Source organism: Podarcis gaigeae (genome assembly GCF_964106915.1).
Source record: "Podarcis gaigeae genome assembly, chromosome: 1".
Lineage (NCBI taxonomy): Eukaryota > Metazoa > Chordata > Lepidosauria > Squamata > Lacertidae > Podarcis > Podarcis gaigeae.
Genome location: NC_139678.1, coordinates 87,722,099 through 87,748,374, shown reverse-complemented (window position 1 = coordinate 87,748,374; position 26,276 = coordinate 87,722,099). Strand labels below are relative to the sequence as shown.

At 43.2% G+C, this 26,276-nt stretch overlaps 2 long non-coding RNA genes across 2 annotated transcripts in view; both read left to right on the top strand.

Moving 5' to 3' along the window:
* Nucleotides 1-26,276, top strand: part of LOC310825462 — a 369,060-nt gene that overhangs the window by 19,678 nt on the left and 323,106 nt on the right. The gene's annotated exons all lie outside the window — the stretch shown is intronic.
* LOC310825136 lies at nt 10,834-21,553 on the top strand. Its single transcript, XR_014555132.1, has 4 exons — nt 10,834-10,946; nt 13,473-13,554; nt 14,536-15,029; nt 21,290-21,553. It is a non-coding gene; the product is annotated as an uncharacterized lncRNA (long non-coding RNA).

The following is a 26,276-nucleotide window of genomic DNA, read 5'->3' as shown; positions in this document are numbered from 1 at the left end:
GATTCATATGCATCTTGGCCTCCACCCTGCCCACTGACCGGACAAAATTAAGTATAGAAAAGGAGGATGCAAGGAAAGTGGTATAACAAAAGCCAGCTTTTGAATATTTGCTGAAGTGGTGTTGCTATCACAGCATGGACTGAAATCTCTGTTGGTGTCAGCATAATCTGATAAGCATTCCTTACTGCATACTTGCATCAATCCAGCTGCATAAACATCTGTCCATCAAGTTTTATAAGGAAGGATGATCTTTCCAGGAGCCAGTGAAAGTGAGGCTTTAGGCAAAAGAAATGTGTACAATAGAAATGTATGGTGGCCCATTTGGAGGCATCCATGTCCACAATGTGGATGACAGGTTCGGTCACATTACTGCATGCATGGCCAAAAGGGTATGGTCCTGCACGTTAGCCCTGCATGTGGAGAATAATTTATGGATAGGGCCAGTGCTATTAGAATGGCAATGGTGCCCATCTGAGATGTGCCGGAACTGAGTTCTAGTGAGTTCCCACTGGAGAAAAGCTCTGGATAGGGCCAAGTTGACAGCTCCTTTATGGGATGAAAGCATCCAAAATACCAATCAAAGGGTTAATGCTCACAATGATGTCATACACCTCCTGCCAGAGGCAGTTATGTCCGTTGGTACAGTCAGAGCAGGTATTAACAGTCTTTTGTGTTAGAGCAGCTGAGCAGTATATCTGTTCTGTTGTGCTGCTGCCTGCCTCAGAGTTGGTTGGTCTGTAACAGTTTTTGTCTTAGATATAATCAAGCCTTTTCCCCCATCTGGAACTCACCAGAACTCAGTTCTGGCACCTCTCAGGTGAGTGCCATTGCCATTAGAAGAGAACAAGGGAGGCGTTCATGGTGAATTCCAGCACCTCTTTTTCTAGAAAAACAGCACTGGATACAACTCTATGTAATATGTATTCGTAACATAAGTAACACCTTTCTGTCTTGTATGTTTAATCTAACAAGTGCAAGTACACTGAGTAAAAGTTATTTGTTATTTAAACTTTAAAAGAGAGTATCTTGCATAATTTTTATATGAGGCAAAAGGGAACTAATTAAGGGGTTAAATGACCCAGTCTCTTCATTTCGCATAGCTCTGTAAATGGGAACTAGAGTCTAATTTCCACACTTTCAAGGTGTATAACCCCATCAGTTCTGGAAACTTTCCCACAACAAGCTGAAATCAGTGTGTCCCATATTTGAAGTTTCAAACCCTTTGGCCATAACAATGCATCATGGAAATGTGTCAGCACTGCATCCACAAGGAATTTTGTTAACTGGAAATCTAGAAATATCAGAATCTGTTGGTAAACATCACTTAAACATGCAGGTCTGCAGCAAGCGAAGGACCTGTGTGGTCATAGAGTAGGTTCAAACATCACTCCCTCCCCTTCTGTACTGGGCTTATGGGGTTAGCAGTGGCCCAGCTTTGTGGAGTCATAGAGCCTTCAAGAGTTTAGGCAAGACGCCATAAGCCTGTAACGTCAACCTGTCATAAAACTGTTTACAGCTACAATCTTTCTTTACTGTAAACCTGCCATGAAGACTCGGCAATTTGGCAGGATAACAAGTGTGGAGGCAGATGTGAAACATCTGCAGCTTTATGCAAGATAATAATGTACATGTCTGGTGCTTTGCACTTGTTGAGGAATCTAGAGAGTTGACTTCTGGATGGATGAATATATACAAGTGAATGGGGAGAAATGACAAACAGGAAGAATGGGAAAGACCTGGGTCAAACGTGAGCAGTAAAGGAGTAAGGAAGAGGGCACCATCCAGAAAACTGCATTTCTGAACCAACCAAAGGAACACACCTAAAGCAAAATCGCACATGGCTCTTCTCTGTTTAGGTTCCTGGGATGTTAATAGTTATCTAGCCCATGCCTTCAAGACTGCCAGTTGGTGATGACTAAGGACCTGGGCATAGGGAGACATGCCCTTACGTTCGAGAGCGGTGCTTTGCAGCTAGGAGCACAGTGCTGTAGTTTTTATTTAATCAAAAAGATTTATTTAATCAAAAAGAAATGCATTGACTATTAAACATATGTTTACTAGGAAGTAAGTCCCACTATGTTCAATTAAGCTTACTCACCAGTTATGTGTGTTCTGGATCGGAGTCTTTGAGTACAGTCGTATGCATGTCTATTGAGAAGAATGTCTCACTGAGTCCAATGGGGCTTACCCTTATGAATAGAATTGCAGTCTTAGAGAGCCTCAGCAGTGGACTGATCTTCCAGTTTCAATGTATGCCAACTGGCTTTGTCATATAGGAAGATTACACACACACACACTGTGCCAAAAAGGTAGAACATCTTTAAGAGTTCCTGGATGACACAAATGATCTAAATTCACTTCAGTCTGGATTTAGGACTGGTTTCAGAATGGAATTAGTCTTAGAATCATAGATTTGTAGGTTTGGAAGGGATTCCAGGGGTCATTTAGTCCAACCCACTGCAGTGAAGGAACTGATTGCCCTGATGATGATCTTATGAAGTGAAGACAGGGAGGTGTGACCATGTTACTCATATGGGATCTTTCAATGGCCTTTGATACTACTGACCCTGCAATTCTCCAAGATTGACTGTGTTTGATGGGTATTACAGAGATCCCCTTCCCACCTTTGCTTTTGACTTCCAGGTGTCTCTTGAAGACTTTGTATATGCTGACAGGCCTCTGCAGTTGTTCAAAACACTCCTGATTAGCCAGTCACTTTAATGATTATTTTCAACTGTTTTCAACTGTGTTTTATGTTTTATCATTGCACACCACCACAATGTTTTATGGCAGTGTATAAATACTTTTTCTCAATCAATCAGTCAGTCAGTCAAAAAGCTCAATGAAACGCTGGCCCAGAAATCTAGCAGATGATTTTATTTTTTAAAAGGAAAAGAATAGTATCAATTCAAAACTACTGTTCCAAGAATCTGTTCAACATACGTTAACCCTTTTAGTGTGGGAGTGAAGTGGGCCTCCTCCAGTTTTAATAAACATATCAAGAACTTGATCAAAGGTTTTAGAAATACAACCTCTGGCACGTAGCAGGGAGCAAGATGGCATGGAAGCAGGAACAGTGTCTAGGAAAGGTAAGAACTGAGGGTGGTGCCAAGCAAGCTTCCAGAAAACAGTGATTTCAGAATTGTGCACAACCCACTCTCCCACTCTCAAGGCTGCTATTCTCTCTGCCTCTAGAAAGGTGTTTTGTTTTTAATACTATGGAACTGGTTATCCTCATGCATGCAATATTTTTTTACAGCATCCTGACAACATCACTGGCATTAAAATGCCAGGTGATATACCCCCTTCTCAATTTATTTCAGATTTACCCTGTCTGGTGAAATTTTTGCTAAATTAAAAAAACAAACTGTTGTGAATGACGATTTCGCAACACCTGAATGTCTCATTTGCAATATTAAGCCTCTATCTGGAAGCACACTTCCTGGCTGTGGGCACGTTTTGCTGCTCAAAAACACAGCTAGGCCATTCTTCCTCTCAGTCTGAATTGAAGCTGATGGGGGGGGGGGGATGGCATACCCTCCAACATCCTGCTGATCAAAAGCAGGATGCTCATTTTTTAGTCCCGAGCTTCCACAGGAGCCAGCTGATTTGTGCATGAGTGCAAGACCAAAAACTAAGCGTCTTTTGTTTTGGTGCTCCAGTGCAAGCTAGCTGGCTCAAGCCAGAGCACTGGACCAAAAAACACTACATTCCAGGATCCAGTCAGAATTCAGAATGGCTTCTGTAATTCTGGGATGTCCCACTAAAGATGGGCACTGGCAGAGGAAGAGGAGTGCGGGGGGAGCGCATTGCCCCCGGCAGCACGATCCCAGTGGGGTGCCATCGTGGCTGCCCCGCCCCCAGGATACCTGCCCCGCCCCAGCCCCGTCTACTCTCTGCCCCCCAGTGCTGGGACAGTTGAGGGGTATGAAACTGGAGTATTTAATAAGAAATAGCAAGACATGCACAGGGCAGATATGGTTTGTGGCTAACCTCGTCTTGTATGCTGTTTTGCAAATGAGCTGTGGGAGTACATTGGGCCTGCAGACCCACTCTTACACCATCAGATGCAGCACACACTTGCCTCTCCACTGGCCTCTTAACCAAACTTCATTCCCTTCTCTCCCAGTCTTCCAGCTGCATCAGACATTTCCGTCCAAATTAATTCTATCTTCCTTTAAAGCCCCAGCTTTAGGAAAGCAGGATAGAATATGCAGAAATTTAAACATGAATGCAAATTGATATTATCTAGAGTCTTCCCTCTGCTACCACTCTGGGTGCAGAATTTGGCCCACTTTTGATGCTGTGTACAGACGTGCTGTAGCTGTGGTTGATCCACCTTCCGCTTCTGCATGCTTAAGAGCCATGTGTAACTCAAAGGCTTGCATGGACTTACAGCACTACAAGACGCCGATGTCTCCATTTTGAGTGTCTCACCATGCTGAATTTGGTCATTTGTGAGATGGTCTGCTCCTCCCTGACTTGCCTTGCTGCTTCTCTGAGAAAGTCTCTTGTCCTTTTCTCCTACCTGAGGGGCTTTACCTCTATAAAAATATTTCCTCTTACTTTCTCCCCCGCCCTTCTGCGATGGTGAAAAGGACGGGGCTGTATTAGAACACACTGTAACAAACAGAACAGGGCTCCTGCATAACTGTGAGCTTGTCAGCACCTTCAGCTGTAAGCCCAGCGCCAACAGGGCCCTGCCTTTGGAAAGAGCCAAGCCAGCTCCTAAAAATCTTTTTGTTGCTTCATTTCATATTTGAGAAAGGTAGAAGTAATTGAACTGAAAAGCAATGCAAGAGGAACCCCGTGCCAAGCTGAGGAACAGTGGGGCATTAAACACACAATTGCCTCTTAAATTCCAAGACTCTGAGCACACATCAAAGCCTAGAGCTTTGGCTAAGCTGTCATTGGTCTTTTTCCAACTACGCTGCAGAGGCCTACAGAAATAGAGAATTTCACAACCCGGGATGAGCCCATTGCTTTTTAAAGCTGACTTCTGGGATGCAATAAGTTGCTGCCATTCCTTGAACCAGTGCTATTTTTGTAGAAAAAGAGGTTCCGGAATTCACCATGAATACCACCCTTATTATCTTAGAATGGTAATGGCACCCACCTGAGAGGTGCCAGAACTGAGGTCCGGTGAGTTCCCACTGAAAAATGCCCTGTCTTGGACAAATGTACAAATGCGAGTGGTGAGCCTGGTGGACCTACAGAATGAGATTTCATATAGACTTTATAAATGTTGGTAGATAGGGGGAATATTGTATATTTCAGTAGAGGAAGGGATGTAGCTGTGTAGTAGGGCATCTGCTTTGCATGCAAAGGCCACATGTTTAACTCCTGGCATTGCCAGGTAGGAATGGGAATGTACCCTTCCTGAAGCTCTGGAGAGCTGTTGCCAGTCAGCATAGAAAATACTGACCTAGATGATTTACTGGTCTGATTTAGTACATGGCAGCTTCCTAGGTTGTTCCTACAAAGGAAAACCCTGCAATTGTGACTTTATTCAATTCCTGGAATAGCCAGACTAGCTTCCTGGTGAGATAATGGCCCTCAATGTATGGGCCATTAAGGCAACAAAGGAAGTGGTTTTGTTCCATATGACAAATGGGTGGGCTCCCCTCTCTCAACTCACTGGTAGTTAGAAAGATAAAGGCCAGAGTTGAGAGTTTTGTGTGTGAGTTAGAAGCTGGCAGGAAGCCTGGGAGAGTCAGAGCCATGCATGATTTATGCTGGTAGCCAAGGCTGTGGGTGTGGGTGTAGGCTCAAGTTGTATATATGTGTAAATAAGCCATATAGCCTGAAGACACCACAGTCTCTGTTGTCCCTCATTCTGAACCCTAGACTCTCACGTCACTGGGAAATTGGGGCGGAGTGCAACATTATGTGGGCAATGTGATTGGCTACCAAGGGCACAAACTGTATCAGCTCATCAGCAACACGAAGGAGGAGCACCACTTACCTTCCCAAGTAATTTGGCAATTTTAGTCATACCATCAAAATTGGCCAGCTTTCTTTTGCTGCTTTAGTTAGCATTAACGGTGCGCGGGTGGAGACACCTTTGCACAAAATGCCTTTCCACATAGTTACTGTAAGTGTATGGTGGCCAGATGCAAAAGAGAAGGTAAAGCAGAGGAGGAAGGAGGACATCAATATGAAATCAACCACAGAGGAAGTCTCCATGGTGAATTGTTGTTTATTAGGCCCAGCACATTTGCAGTGCAGGCCGTCCATCAAGCATTAAGCCCTCATAGAGTGTAATTAAATAAATATACAGTTTTGTTCCAGAAGTGCCACCACATACTTTGAATCTCTGGGTGGAGAGTGAATGGGCACTGGGCAGCCCTCACAGAAATGGAATACCTTGCTGCTGTTAAACACTACCAGCACACAGTTAATGCTAGACCTCTTCTGTGCAATAATAAGTAGATATTTATCTAGTAGCACACTCATGATATTGGTCACATCACCCATCACCTATCTTCAGTGGGGGTACCTGTCACAGGCACCTCCAAATTCTCACTATTTTGCAGGTGGGATTCATACACTTACCAGAACCTTAGGCGTCCACATTTGATAGTGGATTCAAGTGTTCTGTCGCCTTTGCACAACAAATCCACTTTTAAAAGAACCAGACTTTTTGCGGTTTGGAAAGTGACAGGGAAATACATTAAAGAGCGTAGAAAGAACAAATGAGTAACAGAAAGATATATAAACATTTCACAAGCCAGTCAGGATGAATGCGGAGTGAATGCTCATTTTCAAATAACCACCCTGTAAACAAATCAGAACAAATCTTCAGGAAAGACCGGACATAGGCTAAGTACCAAAAAGCTTTGTGCAAACACATCAGTATGAATGTTCAGTAAATAGGTCAACCTGAAGGGCCCAAAGAGTCATTACTCAAAATGTGTTCGTCATAATAAACATTTCTCTTCCTTAGCAAACATGGGGCAGCCATATCTCTACTGCAAATGAGGGGAATTTGGCTGATATAACTTGTCATGCTGGGAAAAACTGATACCCAAACTCCCTCACCCACTCCTAATATACAACTTTTAAAGTTACCAGAACCTTATTTTTTTTTAACACTTATCACCCTGTGTGATGAGTAAAAAAAGAAAGAAGGATCTCATTGTATGATGACAGACTGCCCATACAGCCACACCATCAGAGGAGCATGCAATGCATTTGCTATGTGCTGATTTTTGACCATGTGGTTCAGTCTCGACAGGTTAACATGGAACCGGCAAATTGGGTGGGATGCGTGTCTCTTTATATAAGGAAGGGCAGCAGAAGGCGTGTGCCACAATTGGTTAGAGCTGCATGGAGTTTCAGCCGCTGAATTTGGCTCCCAGTTCACCTGGCACCCCCTCGTCTTTTAACGCAGCACCACTATTCCCCGACGCATCACGCTGCAATTTCCGCATGTTCTGAGATGACATAACCACATCCCAAATGAGTTCCGGATTACATTTCATCCAGCAAATGCTTCAGAGACTGAGAACATTGTGTGCATTTCATTAAAGGGAAGGACTGCCTTTTCAAGACCACCGTCACCCTCACACATTGTATTCCCTGTCTTCTTCCAAGTGACTCCATTGAGCTGGACTCTGTACAACATAACACATTGCAGTCACGTTAGAATGCAAAACATATGAGGAGATACTGGAGGAATTAGGCATCTTTAGCCTAGAGGAGAGATTATGAAGGGTGGGGTGGTGATGGGACATGTGATAACAGCTTTCAGATGCTGACAAAGCTGCTATGCCCAGGAGAGAGAACACCTCTTCTCTGCTCAGAACGTCTCTGCAACAAGCAAGGGACAGGGCTGGACTGGAATGGTTTTTGATCTATGCCTCAGACATAGAAGAGGACCAAGTGTCTATAAGGGTTGCTTTGCCAGCCCATCTATACCAGAGGGGCAAAACTGTGTGTGATGTTGTTCACATTTTTAAGACCTTGTATGACTGCTGTTCTTTTTAATTAAACTGTGGTTATTTAAGAAAAGAAAAGAAAGTGAATATGTGGTACAGCCTCTTTTGGCAAGTTTATCTTTGTATGTTTCCCTGAGTATACATTATTGAACTTACTTCTGGATAAATGTGCAATAGGCTTGAATTGAAAGTGGTTTACTACAAATACATTATTCATATGCACAATGGCAAAACTGAAGTGTAACAAAGATTCTGGACTTCCAGTGTCATAAATGCACATGTAAAATCTGCCCAGATCACCTACAGAGCTGTGAAGATCCAGGTGAATTGACATGAAATGCTCCACAGAAGTTTTCATCAGAGTAAGGAAGGAATGCATAAGAACTACACCTATTAAAAAGGGAAAAAGAAGAATTCACAATGTTTTTCTTACTAAGCATCTAGCTGAAACTGAAGGGAGATAAGAGAGAAGGCTGCCCCAAAACTCTGAATTATTCTCTACTATCTGGGCAAGTTAATGACCACTTTCATTGACTTTAACAAAACCAAACCAGATGAAATGTGCATTGAATTGCAGCAGCCTGAGTCTTCTTTGCTTTCTCTAGTTCAGTTAGAGACCAGCAAAAAAGCATTTGCTAATGAGATACTTTGTAGTATCTGCTAATGTGGACAAGAAGTGAGGGAAGCTCACTTTTATGAACATTTTCATTCCTCCAGAAAGAGACTTAGGTCAAAGCAAATTCATTTTTCCTTTGCTAGTTGGAGGCCTTCTTGTCATCCATAGAAGTGACACTAGCAATGATGGTGCTGGGGGTTTAGGTGGATGGTTGGGACCCCCGTACCCCTCTCTACTTGAGTCCAGAATTCTCTGAAGTTCAGGTATGATTTGGAATGGCCCTGTTTTTAGCCTTCCATTGTGTGCCTCCCCTGCTGTCTCTTACCCCAAGCTTACAGAGGAAGTAGTCTTGTACAAACCACAGGCCTCAGGCTGGATACTTGTTAAGTTTGAAATGAGGTACTGGTAGCAGAGGAGCTGGTCCACTCATGAGGCAGACTGAGGCAACTGCCTCAGGCAGCAGAATCCAGGGGGTCGCAGCTATGGGCACCACCACTGGAGAAGCAAGGCAAAGAGGTAGCAGCTTCTGGGTTGAGGTGGGATAGCACAATAGCCCCACAGAATCTTGTGAATTTTGGGGGGGATCTTGCAGGCTCTCATGGGACTCTTGCAAGATCATGCTGGAACCCTGAAGTCACCACCACACAAGCTAGGTAAGTGGGGCTTTAGCGGGGACACAGGTCAGCACTTACCCATTTTGCCTCAGGTGGTAAAATAGGCTGACCCACCCCTGAGCTGCCCACAATACATGCATGCAGGATAGGCTTTGATGCTGCTATAAGGATGGTGGTCACTTATTCATATTACATATGAATCAAGGGCTTGAAGAGATAGAAATAGGAGTCCTTTCGTTCCACATGCAAAATGAATGTGTGAGGGGTGAGGCCGAAAAAGAGCGCCTGGCCCTTTGCACATAGCCAGTGTCCAAGAAATAAAATATTATTTGTAATAACAATCATAGCTAGATCTGTGCAAGATTGTTGTCATGTCCCCAGAACTGTTTTGCATCGCACTTACTTTATCCATTCAGCAAATTTATGAAATTCCTTACACTCTGCCATGGAAAATGTCGTATCTTGCAAAATGCTGACAAACAGGGAATTCGGAGCCATGCAGCCCAGCCCTTAGGCAAAGCCCATCACCATATAAAATGGAACTATATTAACGCAAGTAACAAGGACAGCTGGGTTTGTATTATAGTCATTTAGATGTGGTGTGCATAAAAAAAATAAAAATGAAGCGTCAGGGCCTTTCCAACAGAAATCAAACTGAAATAAAAACATTCTATAAGAAAAAGTGTGACAATAGCCTCCAAGTGTAAAATACAAACAAAGAACAGACCCACAACCACACAAGTTTGGCTCCCAACTCCCCAAACTGATGTACAACATGGATCTAAGCATACTTACTCAAGAAGTGAGTCCCGTTGAGTTCAGAGGGGCTTACTCCACCAGTAAGCATGCTTAAGATTGTAGCTTATGCTTGTTTAACTTGGAAATAAGTTCCACATTAGCCCGTCTCATACACAGATGATTTGTGATCATGAAGGAAATTAACCCCTTCCTCCATGTCCAGTTCCTCTAACAGCAAAGTTCTGCAAAGTCTTTATATGTTCAGAGGAAGGAACACAAATTGGGTTGGATGACAGGAGATGCCATGATGAGATCAATGTTGATGGCAGAGCTGTTGTTTCAAAGGTATGGTTTTGGGAGTGCAAGTAACTGTGGCTATGTGTTCAAGTCTTTGGGCTGTTGTTGCCCATGAGAGAGGCTGCAAACATCAATATATATGAACCCAGCAGTAGATTTGAGATCACTGCATATCCGGGTCATCCTGTGATTCATTTCTTAGTAGTTATTCCTTAGAATATTAGCAAGTTTAGGAAAGGTGGTGTGTGTGTGTGTGTGTGTGTGTGTGTGTGAGAGAGAGAGAGAGAGAGAGAGAGAGAGAGAGAGAGAGAAGGAGGCTTTGTGTATGGTTTTGTTAGAGGAGCTTAACTGAAGACAGTAGTCATAGGCGTGAGACTGAATGGCCTGAGTCAATAAAGAGGCACAGAATGCCTTGAGACAGGTATATAAAAAGCCAATTTATTTCCTGGTTTCCTTGTTTTAACCTGTTCATATTGCACAACCCTTTTGTTTTCATGATGTTTGAATTGCCTATTACTGTAATTAATTGTTTTTGAAGTCTGTTTTTAGTGGGACTTACTCCAGGGAAGGGTGCAAAGGACTGCAGCCTAGAAAAGCATCGGATCCAGGCAATCATCTCTCTCTACGCATGTTGTGGGTCTCCATCAGCTTCAGCCTGTCCAACAACATCTGGCAGTCCATGTATACAATTTCCCCATGCCTGTTTCAGACCAGCCGCAGTAAGGATGAGCAGAGTTGCAGGTCAGATTACCTGTGCCATTAAGCTTAGATTTATATGTACACTGATTTAGTTACTTATTTAAGTGTGTGTGTGTACAGCCTTTCAGTAGACAACTCTGTCATGGTGGCTTGCATAATGACAATATAAAATTACAGCTTCAACAATGGTAAAATGAAAAATAGAATAAAATTAATGGAATAATACAAAACAGAACAGTTTCTCTACAACATCAACAGCATTAATAAGGCAACATTACTGAAAAGCTCACATCCAGCCCTCAATCATTAGCTAAAAGAAATACAAAGAAGGAAATATTCTTCATGCACAGATCACCTGAAACAATAAATATGTCTATAAGGATCTTCTAAAGGGCTGGTATGTGGTAGCTTTCCAGAGGTCAGTAGACAATGAATTCCATAGTCATGGGGCCACCACAAAAAAGGCCTTCTCCCCAGCAGTTCTGCTGATCAGGCTGCAGAGCAAACAAAGAGGGGTGATATTAATGTATGGCCGGGCCTGCACTCCTTCATATAACTCAGACCTAGGGATGTGCAAATGTGTTATCTTTGGTTTCTCTCAATTTCTCATGTTTCATTGATCCACATTCCCAAATCAGTTTGTGATTTCTTTTTTATTTCTTTTTGAACTGTTCCTGAGATGATTCATTTGTTGTTCACCCTCATTGATCCCCAAATCATATAATTTAAAGAAGCAACATCCCAGGCTCTCTCTTTTTAAATGCCAACTTCAAAGCTTGATATTTGAAAAGGGAAACATCATGAAAGCAATGGCCCTTTTGCCACAACTGTCTGAGCTCGCAGCGTTCAAGACACCAGCTGCCTCGACAGAGTTAAGGCAGTTCCAGATAAGTTCATTGCCATCTGCGTGGCTCCAAAGAGTGGCTTTAAATATTTCTAATGATACGGAGTGCCAGACTCGCTGGAGCCAGCTTTTCCAGAAAATCCTGCTGCATGCAGACTGCATGAACTATATAATTTGCTACTAGTCTTTTTTAATCTGAAGTCAATATCTATAAAGCCAGTGGCGTGGGGCATGGGGGGGGGGGAGGAGTGGGAAGGAAGTCCTTTGGAGTCAATATGAAATCAGTTGGCTTGCTTGAACTGCCACTTTAAAGAACATATTTCTAAAGAATAAAGGTCAGAAGGGAAGAAACAGCCTGAACGTTCAGAATTAATTTTATTAGTTTAACAGAATTTGTACAGCGCTTCACTATAAATAAAACCTCTAAGTGGTTTGCAAAGGACAGAATGACCCTACTGATGAGGCTGCAATGATTCTCTCCTAGCCCCACATCTTTTAACATTTGATAGTAGTTGGACGCTGGGTATATTTGGGTATATTTATGTGGGTTTTTATTTACGTTATTCCCCCCCGGCACACTTGAATAGGAAAAGAACCCAGCATGGAAATAATAGGGCATATGCAAAACCATTGCTTTGTTGGCTCTGAAAGTGTGCTGGATCCATATGGTCCCAGGAGAACCGCAGAGATAAGTTTGAAACCACTGCTCTTGGAGAAGAAAATACTCCCATCCCTGCAGAGGGTGGCCTGCCTTGATTATAGGGCTCAAAACATCCCCTTAACAGAGGATGATTCTTGCACCAAGTTCAAAGTTGTTGAATTCAGTGTAAGGAACAGGATTCTTCTGTTTTAAATGGCTGGGAGAACTCTGGCAGGCATAGTCCTTTCTGCTGCCGTGTCAGAAAATAAAGGGGTTTCAGAAAGCTCAGGCTTTGTCCCCTCACTCTCAATACCTGCAACCATGCTACCAAAGGCAAAGGAGGATCCAGTTTAATTTTTGGTTTTCAGCTACTTCAGGATACCCATCCCTTGCCCACACCTGGTGCAGCAAGTTGCCCATCCCTGTGTGATTGGTGTCCAGGACTTGGACTAAAAATATCCATATTAAAAATCTGCACAAGTGAAAAATCTCTTCTCCATTCCAAGCCACAGATGAGCTTTGAAGGGAATAATTTCAGTTCGTATTGCTTCTGAGCCAGGCAGATTGGTATTCAGAATACCATAATTAAGAGTTTGGGCATCATGACTGCTTCAGATCCATATACACATTCCCATTCTCATCAGCAATGCATACAGGAGTCTGCTTATACCTGTTGACCTCTCTTGCTGAACTGATGCAAGATACAGGTAGGTAGCTGTGTTGGTCTGCCGTAGTCAAAACAAAATAAAAAAATTCCTTCCAGTATCACCTTAGAGACCAACTAAGTTTGTTATTGGTATGAGCTTTTGTGTGCATGCACACTTCTTCAGATACCTTGCACACAAAAGCTCATACCAATAACAAATTTAGTTGGTCTCTAAGGTGCTACTGGAATGATTTTTTTTATTTTGATGCAAAATAGTCATTAAAAGCCAGTAGCACTTATTTCCTATCTTTTTAAATTTAAATAATGAGGTCATCATAAAAATCTGGAAAACCTTAAAATTCAGCCCTCTTCTTAATTCTGCTTTGTAGAAAAGAATTAGTACATCCATTTCAATACATGTTTTCATGTGCATTTTAGGTGATTAGCCTATATTTTCTCAAGCACCCACAGTATCGTAAGGAGCAAAGAGGGCTGCACCACCATGCTGTCAAAGACAGAGGTACTTATCCCATGCTTGCAATATATGTAACCAATTTATGTAAACCAACATTTGCCCCACTGCTTTTCTCTGGGAAAACTAGCTCTGAATTGGAACAAGCTGCAATTGAGTTAAACCTATTAAATCATAGGTTTTTCTGGGGAAAGTGGTGAGGCAAAGGGAATACCACTCAGACCTGTGCCTAAAAAGCAGGGTGCAAGCAGAAAACTACTAGAGAAGTTTCTAGAGAAGTATGAGCGAGTCCTAAGTTTTTAATGAATAATGTAGCAAGAGTATCCAATGCATTTCAAGCCAACCAAAGAGACTCTCCATCATCAGGGCATTTTAGAATGTGTACAATAGCTATGAGACTGCTGAACAGTTGAGATGTAAATTTCTTCACAGTCATTCTTATTTTTATTTTATGTTAGCAGTTTCCCCCAGTTCTGCTACTTGAGACCCTTTTAAATTGAGATGTTAGGGTCTGAACCTGAAGCTTCCTACATCTAGGCACATTGAGCAGATCAGCACCACACATTTAAAGTACTGTATCTTATTCCTCCACCCCACCCTGAATCCTGGGAATGGTAGTTTGTTAAGAATGCTGGGAATCATAGCCCTGTGAGAAGAAAACTACAGCTCCCAAGGTTCTTGAAAGGGACGTCAGGTGCTTTAAATGTGCACAGGATGTGCTTTCAATGTATGGTGTGGCTCTGCTCTGAGTTATGGGTCCTGCTGCCCTTCCATATTTTCCTTCTCTCCATTTGTTCTTGATAAACTATTCCAAATGTTATCAAAAGCACAGGCCATGGTGAACGGTGCAAATGAAATGAATTTGTGTCAGTTGCCACAATTTGGCCCAGAAAGCCATATTCGAAACTTTATGCTGTATGGTAGAACACACTGAAATTTTCCTGAATGACTAGCTTTCTTTCTTTCTTTCTTTCTTTCTTTCTTTCTTTCTTTCTTTCTTTCTTTCTTTCTTTCTTTCTTTCTGGCAAGGGCATATAAATGCATCAGCTAAAGCAAAACCAGAACTCAGATGCACAGAGTAAGCTTCCGAAAGCCTGTCTCCGTTGCCGCCATTGGCGGTGTGGGCCATGTGTTTATTAATGGTATTGATCTTGGCAGGATCTGGGAAGACGCCCTTGTGAAGAAATGATGTGGCTGGGGCCTTGCACCTGGGACTATAACAAGTCACAGTTGGATGGCCTTGTGCTTTCAAAACCAGCCTGCTGAAAGCCAGTTAAACACATCCTCCAGGCAATTTAAATGTTCCTGGAAAGTTCTCCCAATAACAATCACATCATCCAGATAAACCCAACATGTGGCCCACTGAATATCTGCCAAAATCAAATCCATTAGCCTTTGAAAAGTGCAGGGGGAATTGCGGAGACTGAAAGGCGTCATGCTGAACTCACGGAACGAGACAAGGAATCTTTGGACAACCCTTTGGATGTCTCTCTACTTTCCGGAAGCCAATGGCTAAGTCCAAGGTAAAATAATCACACATCTATATAACTGAGCGTGTGTCATAGATGCAGAGTAATGGGGCATGCAGCTCCCTGGTGAGTATGTCACTATTTGTATGGCTTTTGCATGGATCCAATTTAACATTCTGTGCAAACCTTAGATCTGCAAATCAGGTATAGTCTAGCAACAGCAGTGCACATGCTCTTTACATTATTAAGCCATTTTATTTGAGACATTAAACTAGGCTAATCAAAAGGGTAAACCCTATGGATATTTTCACTTAAAGATGCAAATTGATACATGTTTATTGTTTGGAAAGTATCAATACAGTGGTACCTCGGGTTACAGACACTTCAGGTTACAAACTCCTCTAACCCGGAAGTAGTATCTCAGGATGAGAACAGAAATCATGCGGCAGCAGGAGGCCCCATCAGCTAAAGTGGTACCTCAGGTTAAGAACGGTTTCAGGTTAAGGACAGACCTCCGGAACGAATTAAGTTCTTAACCCAAGGTACCACTGCAATTTCATGTAATATTGAGGTCACATACAAATGGTCTCTGCACGAATATTTCCGTTACCCTCTCATCTGGTTTTCCAGATGAGTTTAGTACATTCATCAAGAATGTGGCTTCTTATAAATAATGGTATTGGTGAAGCTAATAATCTTCTTTCCAATTCTAAAAGAGCCATCTTTCCTTCTCCTCGTATCATAGCACCTACATGGAATGTTTGGGGTACTGTGATGGCTCTAACACTATGATATCCAGGGTGGAGCCCTCTCAGGCTAGGAATGGGGGGCGGGAAATATGATTGCATAAATTTGTTTCTTTGTTTCAGTTCTCCCAATTACGCTTAAACTCAGACTTGAACCAGCATTCTCATAGGGGGAGCGGAAACTGCAGAGTGAGTCATAACTCATCAGATGACTCAGGCTACCTGGTCTCCCCTTAGAATGTAGTCAAACAAGTTCCTCATCCTCCCTCATATTTATTTCTTTAAAACTGTTGAATACCACTTTCCATCACTAGCTGACCTCCAAAGCAATTTCCTTCTATCAAAAAAGCAATAATAAAAAGTCATAGTAATTCAATTTAAATAATAACATGAAATGACGATGATATTATAGTTAGAGTTCAACAAGCAATACAACTATATGGGAAGGAAGCCCAAACGTTGTCCTTGGAATTCCAGCTACCTATTGGCTACTGGTAGACCCTCCCCTCTCTTCCTGCAAGGGAAAAACCCAGTAGCTGCCTCATGGCTGAGAGAAGGTAGTCCACCATGTTGCAATGTGAAAGGGAAGCTACCTAAGTTTTTCTCCTGCCCAGGCTTGTGAGGCCTTATCTCAGGCTGGCTGGGTGGTTTGGACCTGTGCTCCATTATACACAGGCATTGAAAGTTCAAATTCTCACTGCTCTTCCTATTCTCTTCTCATTGTAGCCCAAAGTTAATATATAGCCAAGTAAATAAAGGATTATTTATTGCTTATTTAACCATCCAATTACTCAAATCTTGGGAAATTTGGAAGGCCCCCAGGGAATTTGGATGAGAGTGTTCAATAGCTTGTTAAGTGGCACATAATGTCCTCCATCTCATATAGTTTATGAATCTGTTGTCCCACACAGGTTATTAAAAAAGGAGAAATGCTAATGTACCTAACTTTCTAAAGCACATCACATTTGCAATAAATTTTAAATAATGGCATATATAGCACAACAAAAGCCCTTTGAACAAGCAGCCTTTCCACCTCCTTCCATTTTGGTAGCAATGATTTGGAAACTTTCACTATGTTTTGAGAAAAACAAACTACCCAGAAAGCAACCACACACATACTCACCTGACAGTTCTCTGTAATAACTTACCTGATAAAAATCTCCCTCTGTCGCCAGCTTGTCAGGCATTCAAACACAACGGAATGTTGGCACAACTAAAAATGGACAAGATGTCATTCTCCATGCCCTCCCTCCTTCTCTCCCTCCCTCCTACATCTTTTCTAATATCTGCCAGTGCAAGGAAGCTGGTTTCAGAGAAAATGAAATGCTGCTCTCTGCCAGTCAACTGACTGTTAGGGGAGCCATGATCAAGCACACACAAAGGAATACTTGACAGCAGCTTCAAAACTGGTTCCAGTACAGACTTCATGATAGCAGAACTCATGTGGTGGTTCCTGATTTCAGCACAAGGGATGGGACGTTCTGTCCAAAAACTCCATCGTATGATATTTTGAGCTCCCACCACATGCCTTTGTCTTGTGTGCATTTGAGAGTCTTTCACATCCTAAGTTAGGTGTAGGGAAGCTGTGACCCTCTAGATGTTGTCACATTACAGCACCCCCAGCCCTAACCATAAGTCATGCTGACAGTGGGTGTTGGGAGCTGCAGTTCCCAACAGCACTTGGAGGACTAACAGGCGTACATAGATAGGATGCTATGATGATTGCCTTAGGAAGGGCCATAGCTTAGTGCTACAGCAAAAGGCCTCCAAGTAGGTCAAGGAAACTCTTTTGAAAACACTGCCAGTCAGGGTAGACAATGCTGAGTTAGAAGGACCATTTTTATTCGACTGAGTATAAGGCAGGAAACATTGTGGAGAACATTTAACCCAGAGTAAGTGAGGCTACTGGCTACCTAAATCCATTAGAAGTGGTGAAATAAAGCAATACAGCAATGGCTCTCATTTGATGACTTACTGTGTTGTTTGTTAAACTTGGAACCCCAGAAACCATTTGAATAGTACTAATGTTGTTCAATGTTAATGCATCATCATCAAAGGCACCATCCTCTACTGCTGACTGGAGATTCATTGGAAAGTGTGAGGTCAGTGAAGGTCTTCACAAAGTTGGATTTGAGAGGGACATAGAACTTAATCCACATCAGAGAAGGAGGTATGGCAGCTTTGAGTATCTGGCCATGCCCTTTGGACTCCAGTCAGAAACAGCAGTGTTCCAAGCCTTCATTAACTACATACTCAGAGGCGTGGTGGACGGTTTCATGGTGGTTTTCCTCAATGACGTCTTGATGTATTCAGAGAACCAAGAACAGTATGTATGTCACATGAAAATGGTGCTGAAGAGGCTGTGAGAACAGTAGCTGTATGCCAAGTTGAAAAAATGTTGGTTCTGCATCTCAATGGAAGATTTCCTGGGTTGCTGCCTCATGCCTGGGGTGTATGTGTGTGTGTGCAGATGGATCCTGCTAAGGTGCAGAGCGTAGTTTCGTGGCAGGTGCCCAAGATGAAGAAAGATCTGCAGAGGTTCAATGGGTTTGCCAACTATTACCACAAGTTTGTGATGGCCTGTTCAAGACTCACTATGCCCCTCACAGATTCTTGGAAGGGCAGGAAGCCATTCCAGTGGACTGCAGAGGTGCAAAAGGCATTTGGGCATCTCAAAACACACAGGCCTGGCCAGGACGGTTTTCCTGTTATACCTTCTGGGCTTGATGAGGCATGTGACCCTCACCTGTCCCGACCCTACTCCAGCTGACAAATCACACGCCTTCTCCCTGAGCTAGCGAGCCACACCTGAGCTGTGGATCATTGCCTGCCTTCCCTTAGAACTGACAGCTGTAAGTTCTGGAATCCCGATTTCAGGGACTGGGCAGGGGAGGAGGAGTGGTGGAGACTGCTTCCCCATCCTGACCCTTCCAGGGAAGAGGAAGAGGAAGACAGTATAGATTTACAACAGGGGGTTGTGGGAGGTCACAGCTCACAGGCAGATGAGTGGAAAAGTTGGGAAATAATGGGAGACCCAGAGCAGCTGGCTGACACTTTGTCAATAGAAAGCATTCCGGACCCTCCATTTCCCAGAACCTGGTGAGGTAGGAGAGCAAAGAGCTCCAAGACAGAGGGTATTTAGTGGCACCCGTGGAGGAAATGATGACGATGAATGAAGAAGTGGGAGAGACGGGGAGGGGTGGAGATTCACTCGGGACAACGTCATTATCCAAGAGGCTGGGTTCCATAAGACTCCCCCTTAGTGACTCAGCATGAGGCTTTGCCAGAAAATGTCTGTGGCAGGGTGACATGTTGAAAATAAAGCCCTTTCAAACATCTAAGCTATTTTCATTCTTCCATTTTTTAAGAAGCCAGGAGAGAATATCCACAGTGCATTCCACCAGTAAAAATCACGGCCCAGGCCTCTCAGACTTAAAGCATTCAGCTGTCTGCTTCCTTAATCTAGTCTAATATAACATAGCGTGGCCTCTACCAAAGGCCCACATGGGGAAAGGAGAGGGGGAGTGAGAGGGAAGTATTAAGAAATATTGTTCCCAGTTTGTTTGTAACTCTGGTGCAGTACATCAGTTAATCACTATCATGTTTGGCATACCTGCCCTGTAAAGAACACATGTAGAGTGTTAGACTGGCAGAAGGTACAATACCATTGGGCTGTGTGTTTGTGTGCAGGAGAGCTGGAAGCTTTTAACTCTTTCACTCCTCCTCACCTTGTCGTATCTTGCCTACCTCGCCACTCTTTTTAGCACTGTATTGAAAAACATCAATAGACACCAAATGGAGCATCTCCTGGAAAATATTTAAGTGCTCAGTGGCCATATTAAACATATGTACCTTGATTTGGCAAGACCAGTTTGATCTGTAGACCTGAAGTGGTAACAAAGTGACAGTCTGTTGCAATCTATGGTGGATATGCAGGGATGCAGAACTTGGAAGCAGAGGAACGGAATATATAAATATACTAATTGTATGGGTCATAAACTGGAGTCTGTAGATGTAGAGGAGAGGAGATAGTGAGGGAGGATGGGGACATCTTTTAACTGCTGTTTGCCTCTCATTCTATTTTCTAGTCTGCTTCAGTTTAGAGAATAGAACAGTTTGTGGCTATTTAATGAGTGGTCTGAATTAAATGGCCTTGTACACTGTGCTTTCCACTCATGGATTTCAAAACGCTTTTGGGTGGAATGATGTCTTTTATTAGCATCTTTCTGATTTGACAAATGCAAGGGGCCAAAGCTGATCTCACACTGATTTATCCGTATCAATAAACTTACTTCCACTTTATCATTACCAGAGATAAAGGAGATAAACCCTTCAAAGTGCATTCTATAATGAGGGCGGGGGGGGGGGGGGAGAGGAAGGCTGTTCTGATCTCAATGAAATTCAGTGTACATAGTACCAGATACAATCTGTCTCATATTCTCCATCATGATAACTGAAAATCTGTGCCTGGGAATGCCAGATTTGGTTATTATAATGAATTAAGCAAAGTGGGCAATTTGTAGATTATGACAACATTTTATAACTATCTCACCAAGTTTTAATGGTACCTAAACTATTTGACAGACAGACTGGTGTGTATGGCCTGCATTTTCTATATGAGTTATTTAACCCCATTTCTAATAATTCTTGAATATCTTGAAGAGGTGCCAGTGTGGTGTAGTGGTTAAGAGCGGTAGTCTCGTAATCCTGGGTAACCGGGTTCGCGTCTCCGCTCCTCCACATGCAGCTGCTGGGTGACCTTGGGCCAGTCACACTTCTCTGAAGTCTCTCAGCCCCACTCACCTCACAGAGTGTTTGTTGTGGGGGAAGAAGGGAAAGGAGAATGTTAGCCGCTTTGAGACTCCTTAAAGGGAGTGAAAGGCGGGATATCAAATCCAAACTCTTCTTCTTCTTCTTCACTGCCTGCATCTCAGTGCATAGGCTGCACACAACCCTCTTGCTTGAGTTCCTGCCTACTCATTTGCACCTTGAGGTAATGTCAGAAGTCACTCCTGAGTTCTTGGGTCATCCTTAAGAAATGACATGATAAAATGGGAATGATAGGTATCTCGTTAGAGCCTTGAAGTGTGATAAAGAGAGAGACAATATGTCTGTTTATGGGCTGATGGTGGTTATACAGTGGTACCTCGGGTTACAAATGCTTCAGGTTACAGACTGTGCTAACCTGGAAGTAGTACCTCAGGTTAAGACCTTTACTTCAGGATGAGAACAGAAATCGTGCTCTGGCGGTGCGGCAGCAGGAGGCCCCATTAGCTAAAGTAGTACCTCAGGTTAAGAACAGTTTCAGGTTAAGAACGGACCTCTGGAATGAATTAAGTTCTTAACCCGAGGTATTTCCAGTACTTTACTTCTAGAAAAGAAAGATGCTGATACATGAAGTTGTTACAGTAGGTGCCACACTTTTAACCAGTGCTTTCCTTCTAAAAAAAGAGGAATGTGCCAGTACTGAGTACCCCTGAGTACCCCAGAAAAAAGTGCAATGATATTTCAATGTACAGATTGTTTTATATGTGTTGTTGTTTTGTCCAACCCATTTGTGATCTCCAGACGGCCCTGTGAAGCAAATTAGATCCCCTCTGGCAGTACAGTGAGCTTCATGGAAGTGAGACTTTGACGGCCTTCCCACAATGAACCTACTACATCAGCCGTTAACCTCTTTGTAAAGACGGCAGTGGCTTTTCTACAACTCAGAAATATCCCAAGACTTGATGATTGGGACAGAAAGCTAAAATGGTGAAGGGAATAATGACAATTCTTTCCCTTTAGAGGTACCCACAAATCTGCCATCTGAGGGGCAACAGATCCTGCTACTCCAACTGCACTCACAAATAAAAGGAATTGTTGTTTCTGAATTGCGTTTTTCCTAGAAGTTTGAGACCACAAAACAGATTCATTAGTTTGATCCCTCTCTCTTTCCTGCATGGAACAACTTAGGAGAGAATGAGGCTTGTGAGGGAGGGGTAGTCTTTCTCTTGCTTACTTCCATTGCTCAGTTTTTATAGGACCTCTTTCAGGAACTCTGTACTCTGACTCAGCCAGATTAGGTTATAGAGTCTCTGAGGGGATGAGATGAGGTATTTGGTCAGTGACAGACGATATTGACGCAGAAAGTTTTAAAATAATACAATCAATCTCTCTGACTTAGGCTGTGCACACACTTACTTGGAAGTAAGCTCCAATGAAATCAACGAGATTTACTTCCAAGTAAATGTTGCCAAGGTTCAGGGTGTTAAAGTATATATAATATATATATGCACACATCCAATTGGCACTACCCGTGGATACCTTTCCAGCCATCCACAACAGGACCCAAATAAAAACCTCTCCCTGTACCTTATTGTTTCTACAGACTTATGGATTTTTACATGGATCATTAAGACTGAGTCAGTTCGTGGAAGCCTATTATGATGATTAGGGGGAATGCTGGCTTTTCGACAGAATCATATGAGAAATGGGGTGTACCACATTTTTTTATTAAAAAAATCTCCCAGCAATGTCAGCTCAGATGACCAGGAGGCTGAGCTATTTTCTCTATTAATAAAGGCAAAAGCATCTGGGATTTCTTTTAGCTTAGGTGGAGAAATGCTGTCTAAGATCAGACACACAAAAAATTATGGGAGTACCAACAGTATGGAGACAGGAGAGAGAATTCCTGTCTTGGAATACTGTAATAGCATCATTCAATAAAGGTGACTGGTGGTAGGTTGAGCCACTGGTGGAGGAAGAGGAGTGAGGGGGGAGCGCACCACCCCTGGCAGCACAATCCCGGCGGGGTGCCATTGCGGCTGCCCCTCTGCCTGCGCTGAGCACCACACACCCCCAGGAGGCGCACCACACTGCCAAGATGTGCACCACACCCTTGGTATGTGTGCCAGCCCTGCCCCCACCTGCTCTCCACCCCCACTGGGTTCAAGACCAATGCAAGTGGGTCTGCTGCCAGAGTTCAGCAAGGTTGGGCACTAGTTGAAGGCCCCAGGGACTCAGGGAGGTTCATAACTTGCCTGACCCAGCCGTGCTGTCACTTGCCATTGGACCCACGGCTTGCCATTTTAGTGGTGGACATTCCTATCTATCTATAATTTCATAGAAAATCCAGCGTATAGATATATGAAATCTATTGACTACACAGTTCTATAAGGTGTGTCACTGTCTTTGGGGCACATTAAGAAGATGGGTGGGCACTGCAGATGGGAGCCATACTTGGATTCTTTTCAAAAGGGGCACTTGTGCTCCTCCATGGCAAAAATGACATCCAGGGCAAAGAGGGCACTGAGTGCTTTTGCTATTGGGGCTGCAGAAGTAACAAAAAATGCTGTGCAATCATAGCTGCGGGAAGGGAGCCCATTGGTAGCACCATGCTGAAGGTTCCCTGAAGTCGGTGACTGATCCAGAACATAAGCTAGCTTTCTTCAAGCAATGCTTAATTAAATTAAAGAATTCATTGTCCCAAGGTGTGTTCCCATGAGCTCTGGCCCCGTTTGCCTGCATCCATTGTTGTGTGTGAACTGCTTCCTTGTGATGTTAGTCTACACAGTGGAGGTATGAGTGCCAGGTTTTCTCCATTTAATTACTGACCTTTGGGCAGTAGCGTTATCAGGCCCAACAACACAACAAAGCCAGGAGGCTGCTTGGAGACAGCAGTGTCAGAGAGGCTGTGTCAGATATGAAGATTTACCCCCGAGTTCCTTGAAATATTTTAATGGATGCTGGGGCCAGAGTGCTGTACTCCAGCATTCTACCCACATGCCATCCCAAGTGACCCTGGTTGAATCACAATGCACAGCACATCTTGTTTGGGTGGGAGAGGGCAACAGAATGTGATGGGCCAGCCCTGTTGATCAGCTTTGCTCGCTTGGTTGTGGAATTCACGCACACATGGAACACCCTATGTCATGCCTTCCACTCAGCAGTGAGTATGTGCAAAGGGGATTTCAGTATCCTTAAGAGAGGAGTGGAGAAATCAATGAAGGACAGCTCAGTTGCGTGATTGTGAGCTGCCAGAAGAGATCATCCATCTACAGAAGGCAGCATGCTTCTGAGTATCAGGTAATTCCGATGAATATGTGGGGACAGCAAAGCATCACATTCATGACCTATTTGAGAGCTTCCAGGGGGCACCAGGCTCACAGCTGTTGAAAACTGATTGCTGGACTAAATGAGCCTTTGGCTTGAGCCAGCATTTCTTGGGTCAGGGATGGGGAAATTTTTGGACCCTCCAGACTCTGCTGGGCTGCAACATCCACTATCCTTACCCATTGGCCCTACTGGCTGGGGCTGATGGGAGTTGAAGTCCAACAACACCTGGAGGGCCACCGACTTTCCCTGTCTTAAGTCAGTTTGTCGTTTCCTTTCCAAACACCCTAGTCTTAATCTGATTATATTGGGGGGGGGATCCTTCTTTGCTGTAGATGGTAATGTGTTTTTCAGACCTACTGTTAGGTGACCCAGGTACGTGACTGTTTTGCAGCCAAGCCAGAAAGAAACAAGGGTGTGGAGGAAAAAGAAAGAGTAATGTTTGTTCAATAGAAAACAATGCTAAAAACCCCTGAGGAGGTGGAATGCAAATATAGCTGACTGGATATCATTGCACTGACATCATGAGATTCCTTCATTCAAGTGCTTTGCTCCCAAAGAGATAAATTAATTAAAATAACTTTAGGCATCCCTCCCAATCACCCTTACTATTTAATTAAAATTGGGTGGCTATTGGTTTCTGGAGAGGCTTCAGCTGAACGTTAGAGAAGTCATCTAAACACTTGCATACAAGGGAATGGTGATGTGGGGTGCTGCTGCAGTCAAAGTTTCACAGGCAGGGAAGAAGAGAGAGAGAGAGAGAGAGAGAGAGAGAGAGAAGGAGGTAGTGTCAATTTCTTTTTGCAGTGAGTTCGCAGGACACTTTTGGCTAATCCCGAAAAGGCTCCAACCAGAATGTCGTCAACACATGGGTCATCTGAGCATGTGAGTAGCTGATGCGTAAGTCAGCCAAATTACGCATTCTGGTTTGTTTGTTTGGGACTGGGGTGGTTGTTTTTCCCCAGCCTTTCTGTTCTTGGCATAGTGGTTTTGATTTTCTCCTTTTTGTTGCTGTCTGTGGCACCTGTCTTTGTAATAAATTAAGTGCCCAGCCGCCTTTGATGAACCCCAGGGGAAGGAGTTGGAAGGTTATTGTATGATGACATGCCCTTTTGACAACAGCTATGAGCATGAAACAGGCACTCATTAAAATCTATTAGTTTTTATGGTGAAAACTGATCCATGATTCCCAGCCAGTGCTTTTCTCTCTCTTTTAGACAGATCTTTGCATTTTCCATACAGGCACATACAAAATAAAATTTAAGGGAGTTCAGGGAATCACAAAACCCCCACTGTACAGGAGCAGGTCTGTAAAAGCATAAATACATTTTTATTTCAATATTTTTATACCACCTTTCAGGGCCAAAGCAACCGTCTCAGAAGGCAGTTTGCAACATAAAATCATTATCCAACAGGTTAAAAGTCAAATACAAAATTCACAATAATAACCATCTAAAACCATTTCCTTCTGAAATCAGCAGTAAGATTGCAACAACAGTTAAAACTTTGACTGAGCAGCAGAAAACAGAATCTTAATCAGTTCAAAGTGGGTGTAAAGAGCCAGGTCTTTGGAGATTGTTTACAATCAGTCACCAAGGGAGCCAATTGAACTTTCTATGGGAAGGAGTTAAGAACAGAAGAGTCTAAGTCCTGCTGGATCAGGCCAGAGACCTATTCAGTCCAGCATTCTGTTCTCCCAGTGGCCATCTAGAGTTACACAATGATGGGGCTGCTACTGAGAAGGCCCTTTTGTGTCTACCAGCCTGAAGGACTCATGGCCCAGGCCTTTGCGCTCAATTTTAGTTTACTAAATGACTTATGCTTATGAAACTGAAAACAAATTTCAAGTGCCCTGCTATGGTCATCTCCACTGCAGAAAGTCTCCCAATTTCCATTTTTTCACATGTCTGCACCCAAAAAGCCACAGTTCATTTTCTATTTCTGGAAAAGTTTAAATGACAGATTTCTGCTGGGGTAGGAATGAATAAGGGGTTCACAGTTCACGAATGAAGTGGCAAAAGGAAATTTGTACTTTGTTCTCAACAGTTTTGCAATGAAAATAGGAGGTACAAGAACAAAAAAAATTGTTCTGAAATAGCCACGCATCATCTGCTTCCATTAATTATGTAATTGGAACGTGTGGCTTGATAAAATAGTGCTCAAAAAAGACAAAAGTGGCTGGGAATGAGAAGAGATCCCCCCCCTTGTAACCTTTCTCTTTTGTCTTTCAAGCCATCCTCAGGGTGGCTTAAACTTTGCAATTGCTTCCCCGTTGTTCTCAAGTGTTTGCTTGAACTCTGTGAACCACATCACGTGTGCTGGTGTTTATATTTACACAGGCTGCTCTGCAAGTTCTCTGTTTGTCTTGCCACCACATCTATATGGCTTGGCAGGAGCCCGGCAGCTTGGTTTCGACTGCATATAAATCAGCTCCCCCTCTCTGCCACCCCAATCCATCAGT